Source organism: Uloborus diversus, chromosome 2 (genome assembly GCF_026930045.1).
Source record: "Uloborus diversus isolate 005 chromosome 2, Udiv.v.3.1, whole genome shotgun sequence".
Taxonomy (NCBI): Eukaryota; Metazoa; Arthropoda; class Arachnida; order Araneae; family Uloboridae; genus Uloborus; species Uloborus diversus.
In genome coordinates, this window is record NC_072732.1 from 205,565,229 (window position 1) to 205,578,812 (window position 13,584).

Here is a 13,584-nt window from a genome sequence, read left to right on the forward strand (position 1 = left end):
AAATAAAAGTGTAAGAAAATTACAGCAGAATCTTTTATACTTATTATACATTTTATACTTGAATCGATCTACGAACAAACAATTTTAAGTCCGTAGTATGTTCACAACACAATACGGTTTTTGTAACTTGGGGTATATACGAGGGCAATTCGGAAAGTAACGTCCGAATAGCTGTAAATAAGACAAACCAGCACAGAGGAAAAACATTTATTTACATATCAAAGGTACAACTCTCTTGTATTTTCCAACGTAGTTGTCGCCATTATTTAGACACTTGTCGTACCGTTTTACCAATTTATCAGTTCCATCTGCATAAAAAGCGGCCGCCTGCGATTTAAGCCAATGTGTCACTGCGCTTTTAAGTTCCTCGTCGTAAGCGAAATGCTGTCCTCCAAGTCACTTCTTCATTGCAGTGAACAGATGGTAATCAGAAGGAGCCAAGTCTGGGCTGTACGGAGAATGATGAAACATATCCCATTTGAACTTGCTCAAAAGCTCTTGCGTTCTTACAGCAGTGTGAGGGCGCGCGTTATCGTGCAGAAGTGCAACCCCAGAACTCAATAGGCCGCAACGTTTGTTTTGGAAAGAAATCTTACCACTCCTCGCACCTCACATTTCGCCGGACTTTCTATGGCGGCACTCATTTTGTCACGCTATAACTAGCAAACGCTTGGTCCTACAACACTCTCCCACTGGAAGCTTACTGAACCACAGATTGCTCGTGCATTCGATTGAGGGCGCCCCGAACCGTACTTCCAGCGTCACGCCCAAACGGCGGTTACTTTCCGAATTGCCCTCGTAAAATGCAATTGGATCTGCCACTTTCCAGTAAATAAGGGGTGAATTTATTTAAGTAAGAGAAAAAAAGTTGAGCAAAAATTTTTGGATCATAACTGCATTGTAATAAAGCATAACATGTGCTCTAAATTTTACAAGATACTTGACTTGTTGTGTTTAATTTTCCTATGTATTTTCTTAATAACTCTTATGCATAGTACGTATGTTCTTGAAATACGGACATGTCTTTGGAAAACATCAATACTTTCGCATATAAGTTTCACAGCGAATTTTAAAAAGTTACAGAAAAATTGACTCTTTCGAAGAAAAACCTTACAATGAAATTTGAAAACAAGATATTTATGCAATTGATGATGAACATTTAGAGGTTTTTTTCATTTTATAAGCTTGAAAGGCAGAAGTTTTTTACTTTCATAACTTTTCTGGTAAGTATACAATGACATTATAAAAAAAATCAGTTAAACATTAACAATTTAGTAAGATATAATGTATTGCCTTGCACATCAGTGCTTCTCAGTGGCAAGATGCACTGTAAGGGATTTTTCACCAATCATTCCCGAGTTCTTGCAATCATTCCGTGTAGCTATGAAATTTGCTGAAAATAGGCTATACAAGGTACGGCAATTAAGTTATGAGACTGATGTTTTCCATTTTGTGTCGACCGGACAGCTTGAGTTTTTTTTTTTTTTTTTGACATTGATTTCTAAGCTACGTTGAGTTTGAGCAGCACATGATACAATCATTTATTTTTATTTACGCATGACATTCTGCAACCACATCCAGGATCGTTCCTAAATGGCCTCCCAGGAGCAACTTTCCAGCAGGATAATGCTCTCCCGCATACAGCTAGAGTTGCTCAAGACTTCTTACGTCGTTTTGAGACTCTTCCATCGCCGACTTGTCCTCTATAGAGCATGTATAGGGTCAGCTGAAACGCCAGATGTTGCCGTGCTACTCTGTGCAAGATTTAGAAGTGGCTGTTCAAAATGTGGATGTCTATCTGCCTCAGAACAACATCAAACGTTAAATTAGCTCAATGTCGGACCGTATTGCGTCATGTATTGCAGCAAAAAGGGATCCAACGCGCTATTAAAATAGCACTGTATTTATCTCATTTCTTAGCCTGTATTTGTTTAATTGTCTAGATTTTGGGATCAAGTGTATCTCTCATCTGTATTATTCCGTACACTAAATTTCACTTCAATCCAATGCTTCCTTCTTGAAGCTTATTTTCCTTGTTCCTGAGTGCAAATTCTTCATAGACGCGGAGTTTTTGGATGTACTAGGATCAAAAAAATCTTTTTACAATGTACAAACGTTTTTAGGTATTCTTCGAATGTCTAGCAATTGTTTCGTAGTAAATGTTCAACATGTTTAATGCAGCCATAACAATGATTTAAAAATAATAAAAAAATGCTGTAGGTACGGATAAAAAATGAATGAAGTATGCTGTATCTATTGTCTTTGATAAATGTAGCAGCCTTTTTGAACTACTTATTTTTTTTTTTTGCTTTATGTGCTGTAAAACATTAAGCGCTGAGAGTTTGCAATGTTTTTAATAAATTGCTTAAAAGGGTGTGAGAGAAAGTAAATTTATTACAGCAGTTATATTACATGCAGTTGATGAATTAGAACCTATTCATTACTACGGTGTAGATTAGTAATAATTTCAGGCCTTTATGTGCTTGAATAGTAATAGTTTTTGTTCAAACCTCAAATGCCGAGTAAGTCGAATGCAAATTACTGATTTTCATACTAAAACTTATGTTTTTTTCTTCTCAAAACTGCAAATCAGATGAAAAAAAAGCGTATTTTATTTCAATTGAGTCTTTACAGATAAGTAAAAGCATTTCAGCAATTGAAAACACGAACTAATATTTCATGTGCGAATTATTCTCCCATTCATTCTGCATGAAATGCGATCTGCTGGCGTTGCCAAACTTCGAACACAAAATAAAACATGGCACGAGGGAATAAATATTATGCTTATCAGCTTCCACCAGCGGAAAAGCCACACGGATTTTGATAAAGGATCTCAGTTATTAAGTTTGATCACGTTACAAAAGAATTTTTCCACGTTCAAACATACAAAGGAATAATCGCGGAAATATCGGATCCTGAAATTGTCCGGCAGCTACAAAAGCATCCCCCAGTTGCAGCGTCAAAGTTGTACGTGCCAAGAAAACAAAATTGTGTAATTTGAAAAGAAAGTATGTTAAGGTTTGAATCATTTGATACTGGACATTGTGGATAAGGAAAAATAAACATTCAACAAAATGGACGAAATTTCGGGAAATAGTGAAGAAAGTTTTTCTTTTCAACTGCGCGCAACTTTTGTATCGTAAGGAGGAGTTTTCTCTGAATTCAAGAGTTTATTGCTTTGTATGTGCTTGTTATCGTCAGTTGTAGTAAAATAAATATAAGTCTGCTCATTTCTTCTGTTTACTAAAGTGATGCATATATTTGAAGTTTTCTGATTTGAGGAATTTAATATTATCTCTGGAAAAAATTAAATGATAATTTCAATAAATAGGAAAATACTTCTTATTTAACTGACTAGAAAATCGTCTGTCAAGGTATGACGGGTTGAAAATTGCTTCTACATTTGAAAGAAGCCATTGCCTGTTTGGTGATATTTTGATAGTTGGAATTATAACCCTAACTACAGTGGATTAACCCTAAACTCCAGTAGGTAGCGTGCACTGTTGACCATTCTTTCGTTTCTTCATTCCCCTGAAATGAGTCTTACCAGTAAATCAGTTAAGTTACCAGATCGAGTTTAGCCTTGTCACGATAAAGCATGTTAAGCACTACCAATGCCGTGGCGCAAGTTTCATTGTTGAAACACGCGGGTTACTCGATCATTGGCTATTATATATATAAGGATTAAATATTTTAAAAACTCCAAAAATTTTTGTTAAACCTTTAGGCCAAATGCATTTTAAGAGACTTTTTAAGGTTTAGTTGTTTTCTTCAGATCAAAATGTTGTAATACAAAAAATTAATAAAATACTTTTTTTTTTCTGTTTGTAGCTTCCATTTTTGTTTTTATTGAATTACCGATTATAGCATAATGGCAAACACTTTTTTTCTTTACAAAAATAACAGCAAAGTTATAAATTTAACCCCTTATTAGATTTTATATGTTTTCAAACCTACATACTTTCTGCCCGGAAGCTATTAAAAACAAACTTAAAAAAAATCAGAATTAAAATTTGGAAGAATATTGGGTTTAGTGTTTAGCTTAGAATTAGTGATTTTGAATGAAATTGATTGCAAGAAGATAGATATACCCGATTAAAAATGACAATGCGGCATCAAGAAATGAACGACATGTGTCCAAAAGAAAGTTACTTAAAATTGGTGAAATTTGCTCTAATATTATCTTAGTTCCAAAATGAAGTGAATAATTTACAGCTTAAAAACTGCGAAGAGTCCTTTATATTAGGCAGTGAGAAGCAAAATGATGTAAGTGGACAATTTCAAGTTTTGAGTAAAACACGTTTAAAGATATCATCCTAGGTAGGCTTTCATTTTTTTTTCTAAATCATGCTGTACAGCAGCAATTACCAGGGCTACTAGTACCATCTCTTGCCCCAAGACAGAGGAGAGGTTCACCTACCATGTGTACTGGTTACCTCCAAATTTTGAATTTTGCCACTTACATCCCTTTGCTTCTCACTGCCTCTTATGTATTTTTAATACCTGAATGTATAGAGATAAAGTTTTGATGGAATTAATAACGCGAATCTGTGCATTAAAACTGTCCGAAAAAAGTAATATATGTTTAAAAATTCTCTTATTTTACGCAACATAATTGCTGAAAAACTATGTCTTAAGTCCAATTGACAACATAAAAAAAAAATGGTACTTTAAATAGATTTGAAACTTTACCAAATTATATCTGGTCGATTGAAAACAAAACAAAACGCAGTTACTGGTTGTGTAGATTTTATAGAATTGTATTGCAATTTCGGAAAGTTCCTTAAAACTATTGGGGTGTCCTTGAGACCTGTACCCAATTTCAAAAAAACTTCATGAGAGAAAAAATTGGGTTGGATCTAAACAGCATGATAAAATTTAGAAGTTGTTTTGAAGATAAAATTGAAAAAGTTAACCCAGGAGGCACACGTGACATTCAAACGTTTCACAGACGTTTTAAAATGGTTGTCAGACGTTGAGAATGATTCAAAAAGGTTTAATGAACGAAGTGTGCTATCTGGGAACATGTTGAATAATTATTACACTTTAAAACAGTTTTCTGTTTTTTTCGTTCAAATTATTTCTTTCTATATGGGTCAAAAACTTGCTCGTCAAAAACAAAAGACTGAGTTTACGCAAGGAAATAAAAAAAAATGTTTAGAAATTTACATCACAACAAGCACTGAGACGTATTTTGACAGTACCCCCCAGATGATGAAGTTAAGATAAAATTTAACTGCATCACTCTCATTCAAGGAACTTTTCTTAATCTCTTATTTCTTCTTCAATTTTTGACAAGAGTGAAAAGTATGAATCCCTGGAACTGTCGAACGGAGCAAGTTTTTGTAATAAGAGACTGTCCATAAATGATGTCGAGCTATTTTTGCCATTTTTGACTCCTCTCGCCCTCCCCCTTTGTCACAAAGTGTCACTCTTCACCCCCTTTCTCCTTTGTCACTTGTTATGCCCCTTTTCACCAATGTCAAAATGAAAAAAAAAAAAAAAAAAAGCTTGACGTCACATTTCTTGTTGCCTTTTCCCTCCCCCTTGTCACTAACGCTCACAATTTAAATTCGAAAATATTTCAATTCATTTCGAAAATATGTATTTTTTTTTTGAAATTGGGTTCACCATTTGTGCTCACTTCCTTAGTTTTGTTATGTATTCCAGTAAAATCAAAAACCAGATCATAAGTATCATATTTCATTTCACGTAAAGGGGGCACCAAAAGTTTTGAATTTTATAGAAAATAATTTTACTGAGAAAAAAAAAAAAGGAAACATTCTGACAGCTCACAGTATACCGTTAGTAAAAATGACGCACTGCACGGTTAGAACAAGACATTTTTAATTTTGAACACCCCAATTTTCGAGTGACGCATTTCCTGATCATGCATTCTATTGTGTATCGATCAGAATTGGCATCCCAGATCATGTGATTTAATACCATTGGATTCCTTTCTATGGATATGTTTAAAGGCAAAAGCACTCTCAACACACCCATATCTACCACTGAAGTAGGTTATTCCACTGCATCAACGAAATTCGCCACATTCAGGGGCGGCATTTCAGCATTTCATTTGGGGGGTCGAGTTTCTTAGTATTACCACAGTGTGGTCCCTAACACACATCAGCTAACAAGAAGTGGTCATAAAATCGGTTTAATATGAATAAAAATTAGTGTTTGGAAACAGTTAAAACTTTGATTCACTTTCTAATATGTTATCATACAAAACATCTCGATACTAAAGTTTTTATACCTTTTGGGAAAGTTTTAATGCATGACTTTTGGAATTCGGGAGAACAGGGAATCAAGTTACTAATCTATCAGTGCCCAGTGTCGTGCTGTTTTGCCAGTACAGCTAAATAGAATTTTTTTTTTTTGACCATTGTGCTTCGAAAATAATTCTCTAACCTCCTAAAACATAAAAAAAACCTTTCTCTACTAGCTGAGCTGCTTGGAATAGTTAAAAATTAATTAAAGTAACAAAGTTATGTATGAAAACACTTTTTACATATTGCTCTTCATAATCACGCAGGCAAATTCAAAAATTGTGAGGGGCTTAGTTTTTACTCATCAAATAATTTAGTCCCGTCGGTGCTCTCAGCTTCAATGAGATGTCATATGCCTCCTGCTCTGTTAATCGCTATTCCAGACTGATGAGTCCATAACAAGGACGAAATTGTTGTCTCTGGATGTAATAACGGTCTTTCGGTAGATGGCTTATAATTTTCCTGCCTCATGCTAAAAATTTTACTCATAATTGAATTATTTTATTTTTCGTTTTCAAAATCCCATCCAGATAATATATAGAAACCAACCATACAGAAAAATAATTATCATCAAATCTTGTGTTAATTTCATTCAAAACTGAATCTATTACTTAATACAAAATATTAAAACAGTATTTGACTTCATATCATCATGTGAATTTTTGACACTTTTTTTTTGCGCCTTTTTAAAATTGGCTCAGAGGAAGAATTTTTTGAAATGTTTAAAGATTGATTGAAATATATCTCTGTGTAAAATCTGTTTTCAGTTCCAATTGTAGATTGAACTGTGGTAGTATGGTGCACAGATCAATTGTATATTGAACTGTGGCTTGAATAGTCCGAAAATTAAGGGTAGCGGATTGAAGATGTTTTGATAGAGTAAAGCATTTTTCAAAAACTTTCCTCAATACAAACATATTGAATAAAAATTCAAACGAAGTCATACATGCTAAAGGGCATGAGCTTTTTCACCATTGAAAGAGTCGTTCTGCAATAATTTTTCCAGTCATTAAATCACTGCTTTGAAGTTATACAGAAATGTTTTTATGGTTTTAACTCTTGAAGACCATCTTGTGTTATTCCGAGATTGCATAATTATAGGACCCCATAAAAGGTATTTGTTGATATGTTTTTTTGTTATTATTATTCAATAATCACATGCATTTTTAAGAGCTGCTATGAAAGCATATAATGCATTGAGCAGCTGAAACGTGTTTCTAGCAGAAGAAAGCGATGAACACTCATTAAATAATTATACACTTAAAAAATGAGCATAAAAGTGAATGTAAAATATCAAGGAATTTTCTTGTGAAAACCATGCATCTACACCATTTTGCACGAGCCTCTCATATTGAACATGCCATCGTTACGCTGGGCACACAAGTATGAATATTTAGCTTATATGAGGAAATGTCTTCTTTAGTTAAATTAACCATGGTTCTCTATCAGTATTATATGTTCTGAAAAAGTCGAAAAATACTTTATGAATTTCTAAGTCATCATACAAATACGAAAAACACTTTTTCTAGTCTGGGAAAGTATCGAGTTTCAGCAAATAGTTACTAAGAACCAGCGAGATTTTTTTTCTTTTCTTTTTTTATGAACATTCATTTCCGACTTACATAAATTAAGTTCACCCATTTTCTCAAAAAATTTGGGGGTGCGACCGCCCCCTCTTGACCCTCCTATTTGCCGCCCCTGGCCACATTCATACAAAATGATCATAAAATTTGACGAAGAAGCACGTGCGTACCAGCAAAGCCATGAGGGTCATTTTCCCGATGTGCTATTTCATACGTAACCTTTACCAATATATTTCTTTTCAGTAAAAAAAAAAAAACAGTTTAAATAAAAATCTTTTTATTTAATTAAATTTTTGGACTTTTTGTTTACCTCTTTTATCTCTAAGAATATAATGCATATACATACCAAGTAGAAATTCATGTCAAAACTAGCCTTTTGGCAATAATAAAACTAGATTTTAGTTTAATAATCTTCCACTTTAAAACAAAACAGGGCTGGAAAATAAATTCACTCTTTAAGACAAGATAGATCAACTAAGCTCTAGGCAATGGCGAATTTTCATCGAACATTAATTGTACGTCGCGCAAAGGTTTTACTGAAATACATTTCAAATAACTCACTGGATGAAATTGAATTTTGTCATTTCAGCACCAACATGCATCAACTACGGAACGAAACTTCGTTGATTCCAATTAAAAAATTTCCACCTCCTACACTCTCTAAAACATTCCTACATTCTTTACATCTCCAGTTTTACTCTGCTAGCAAATTAATTAAACTTGGGTGACAGTTGCCGGGAATCCGAGAAATAGATTATTCACGATTCAAATTTTCAAACTCGATTCTCTCCAGTCGAACGAACTAATTCATTTTAACATTCCTAGAGCTTAAAATTCATTATCAGAGTTGAATTGGCAATGAGCCATTTCTGATTCCTCAAGAACAGAGAGATGTGTACACACCCTCGGGTATCGGCCATTTTAATGTTTTAATCAACCCTCCTAAGCATTAAACTCGCCTTTAATAGTGTACTTAATACTATTTGGAAACATAAAATCTCTGTTTTCATATTCTGGACGGAATATATTAATATTGCTGTTAATGTGAGAAACGTGATTTAAATTTTCGTAAACAATCAAGTGTTTTGAATTGCGAAAGCTGATGTTTCACATGTTTGCTCATAAACATTCCTGCTAAAAACCTTGTTTGAAGTTCTAGTTTGAAACAGCATAGTTCAAATAGAGGTTTGCGCATTTGCTAAGCTCTCTAAGATAATTAATTTTAACCCGTAACTTTAACCCATGTGGGGTGATAAACACCCCAGAAGACTTGGAATTTTACATTCAAATGTTTTGTGATGTTTACATACAGGGTGTATCACAATTATTTTCTGCGTTTGGGAGTCTTATCAAAGCAAACATATAAACAATCTAGCTACTAATTTGACTTTCCTGAAAAAAGAAATTACATATATATATTTTCTAATGTTCTGATACGTGAATCTTTCGTGATTTAACATCTATCATGACTAAAATCTAATTCTTGTGTCATTCGCTGTATCAAAATCGTTCTTTTTCCAACACGAGGCACCACTTCATTATCCGCCAAATTTCGCTATTTCTTTAATAATGAGAACTCTTGTCGTTGGATTGGATGAGGTTTTGACGAGGACAATTTCCTTCTTCCATGGCCATCGCGTTTTCTCGACCTAACTGCATGCATTTTTCCTATAGTGTTACATAAAATGTCAAGAGTTTGTGCCTCTCATAGCTCGTGCTTTGCAAGATTTACTCCAAATAATCAAAACAGCATTTGCTATTCCTGATCGTGACATGTTACAGCGAGTGAAACAGGAATTAGGCTTTAGACTTGATATCTGCCGCATCACGAAAGGTAGATATCGAATGTTTATAAAACAAAACCAGTGGAGTTTCTTTCTTCAGTAAGGTCAATGTTGTTGCTGCATTGATAATACTTTTTACCAGCTTTCTAAACCCCGGAGGAGTTTGTGACGCAATTTGTACGATTGAAAATAAGTTTGATACGGTGTATGATGTACCAGTATGGGGAAAATCTGTCTTAGAACTTTCAACGACAATTAAAAACGCTGAACTGTTTTACGAAAGGGCATCGACTTTGCAGTAGGGAAAAATCTTAGAGGAGTTCGTAAAAGAACGAAACAGACATTAAATGGAAAACTAATGCAGTGAAACCTGTGCATATCGATACTGTCTACAACGACAACCTGTCTATAACAATTTTTTTTTTTTTTGACCCCAGCAAAATATCAGCATAAATAATCAAACTGTCTATAACGATAACCTGTCGATTACGATATTTTGTTTAGTACTCAACAGTATCTTTGTAGAAAGGTTTTTCTGCAGCATTGAAGAGCATGACTAAGGCAGTGGTAAAATCCCATAAGCATTATGTAACTAATAATTAGAGATGTAATCGTAATCACTTAGTCACTCGTTTACGTTCAAATACAAGTTGCAAAATCATTTATCAACTGAAAGTCTGTTTTTTTCTTTTGCAGCTATGTACGATGGATAAAAGAAGTGCAACAAACTAAAAATTATTTCACAAAATAATTTTGTTGTTTGAAACACTTATTTGTTACAATTGTAAACTAAAAGGCACATGAGAACTTTCGGACATTTCTGTCCGTTTACGCCGCTCTCCAAGTACCGTTGCATTCTATTTTTGTTTAATTTAATTAAGGAACTAAAAACTTATTGGCTGACAAAGATCACAACTGGTTGGTTGCTGCTTCAAAAACCTGTTAATTACAAATACTTTGAACATATTATTGAAAATATTGTAATTCTCTGACAGTATCATTTGTTTAACTTCTTCACGAATTGAAATTCTATACAAACAGTTCCAAAAAAAAAAAAAAAAAAAAAAGACAAACAAGAGTGAAACTCTTCCTACTAAATAAATCAACTATTGGACGCTCGGTCCTAGCTTATAGACGCCGACACTTCCCTCAGTTAAGCAATGTGTTTAATTAGTGCATGCAATGGCTCGGATATTACTGGAGCAGCGCACTCAAAATAGCTTGTTAGTTTCAGTGGCGCCGACTCCATGGGGCTTGAGGGGGCCCGAGCCCCCTCAAAAATATTTTTGAGGGGGCAGAGCCCCCCCAATAAATCAAGAAAATTATAAGTTACATTATGCTTTCTAAATTCATAAATTTATCTGTTATTTTCCTTGTTTGAAGATAGTTTACCTTGTAAAATATATTCAGTAATGAGTTAAAACAAATAATTATTACGGTTGTGTAAGCAGGTTAACTGAAAACGAGTGGTGCGAATGATGATAGTGTTACAGTGCTGCCAGTACTGTAAAAATTTGTCCCAGTGCGCGAACTTACGGGTCAAGTCTGTTGCCGGTGGGCAGCGCTGCGGCGCGCTCACCTAAGTGTTGCTGATCTGGAAAAATATATATGAGAGTTTGATTTGTATATAAAATGGGAGGCGTGATAGTTTTGAATACTTTTGGGAATCGTGTTTAAAAGAAAACCTTCACAAAATGATGATCCTTCCCTTCCTCGGAATCGACGTGTACCAAAGAAGTATGAAAACAATGAAGGCAGCTCACCGCACACTTTCAAAATCCCAAAGGAAAACATTTGACTCGCGCTACTTATGCGAAATAGCTATAACACGATTTTTTCTCCAGTATTCAGACCTAACGCGAATTCCTCACCGCAACACGAAAATTCTCGGAAGGGAATCGTGGTGTGTTCGTATCAGCTTTGCTATTGGCTACTAAATTTTTTTTTCTCATGAATGTATCTTTATCCTTTTACCATCGCTGAGAGTTGAAGTTCCCTTTTCATTTTAAATGCGAAAGTTAATGAAATATAATGACACCTAAGAGCGCTGTTTCATCTAAAGTTTGTGAAGATAAAAAGAGAAAGTTTCATGACAATTAAAGAAAAGCTAGAGCTTCTTGAAAAGATGATGGTCAACTAAAAAATGCGTTGAAGGTAGCACGAGAAGTAGGTATGAGTGATTCTTCCGTACATACAATTACAAGTCAAGAAAAGGAAATCCGTAAAAATTCACCGAGTAGTGTCTTGCAAAAATTTATGAAAATGGAAACTGCTCATGTATTGTGTACGAATATCATTAATTGATCGACTGTACAGTACAACTAAAGATGCATTTGCTTTTCTTACTATATACTGTGTCTACCGTATACCGGTTTATTTTTTCTTTCTTTCCCATTAATCATTGATTTTGTACATCGTAGCAGTATTTTATGTTGAATAAAACGTTTTTTTTAAATACAAGTAAACATTCAGTTCTTTATGTAAGAGACAGTAATGTACAGTTAGTTAAGAGATGGTTTTTAACAGTTTGAGGGGGTGATTACAAGTGTCTAAAATAATTGGGTACGTTTATAAAAAATTTTACACATACCCTTATCCACAACGCGAAAATTCGACCTACGCGAGAGATCTTGGAATGTATCCCTCGCGTAAGACGGGAGTTGACTGTACTACAAGGCAATATACATTGAGGTTTGTAAAATGGTGCAATTTTGCATTATTGGGCGATTTACATCAACTGAACGCACACAGGTCATTGCAGTTGAACAATAGTGCTTGCTTTTATTAAACAGAGGTGAAAGAGAAGAGAACATTTTGAAAAATCAACTGAGTTTTTCAAAAATGACCTAGACATTGAGAGACTGCGTTTACACTTGAATATGTTAGCCGATGTCACTAATGTAAAAACAACTGGTCTTAATAAGCATGCGTAAATTAAATTTCCTTTTTACAAAAATACTGTGTGTGTGTTTGTATTTATTTCTTCCGTTTTTCGAAGCCAAAAAATATGTGTCGGGCTTGTCGAGTTTTCGAGGTTCTAATGTTGATTATATGATTTTAAAAAAACTTTAAAACTCACTATTTTTCATCTCAAATTTAGAAAATTTCCTGCGGCATGCCCCCTTTTCCCCGATATTTTTTAAATCGGCGTCTCTGGCAGTGCCCTTCAATGCAAGTCAAGCGCCCTACCTTTTCCATGCCTAGCTACGGCACTGCATGACTCCCCATAAAATAGAACAAAAAAATGTCTCTTACTAAGACAAGTGACATGATCTAGTTGAACCAGAAAAATTTGTATACCAATTTTTGGATTGTTTTACTTTGAAAACGCCATGCCACATACTGTTTGTTTTTTAAATTATACACACCAGAAAATATGTAAATTGGCCTTTTCAAGGCACAACAATCGACCTTTATTTGGGGGGGGGGGGAACCTCCATGGGATTACATAACCCCCTAAACCCCCGGTGATGACTGGGCCAGCCCCCCCAATGATTTTTGCAAGTCGGCGCCCCTGGTTAGTTTTGAACTGTAATTTTAATGGAGACTCTAACATAAGTCGATAGGATAGAATACGATCAATTGTTTTCGACCAATTGAGTGAAGTGACATTCCTCGTTACGATACTAGAAGGTACTACTCCTTTAATTGCTAATTAAAAGTCAAATATAAAATACAATAAATTCTCGATTATCGGCGGTCGGATTATCTGCGGTTCGGATCATCAGTGGATCTTTTCACATTGTTAACGGTCATTAAATGTTTTTTTTAACTTATGATTGTGTTATTGTTTGTTTTCAGTTTGTACATATGTATATTTTTTACATTCAATGTTAGTAGATGAAATGTAGCAATGTTTTTATCTATAATTCAAATGTATGTAGGATTATTCGGATTACCCCCGGCTTTCGCTTATCCGCGATTACCGAGCCCTGACCCTATTCC

General features: G+C 34.5%; 1 protein-coding gene across 1 annotated transcript in view; it reads right to left on the bottom strand.

Moving 5' to 3' along the window:
- The window catches only part of LOC129216770 (uncharacterized), a 382,782-nt gene that overhangs the window by 64,077 nt on the left and 305,121 nt on the right, over nucleotides 1-13,584 (bottom strand). The window lies entirely within an intron of this gene.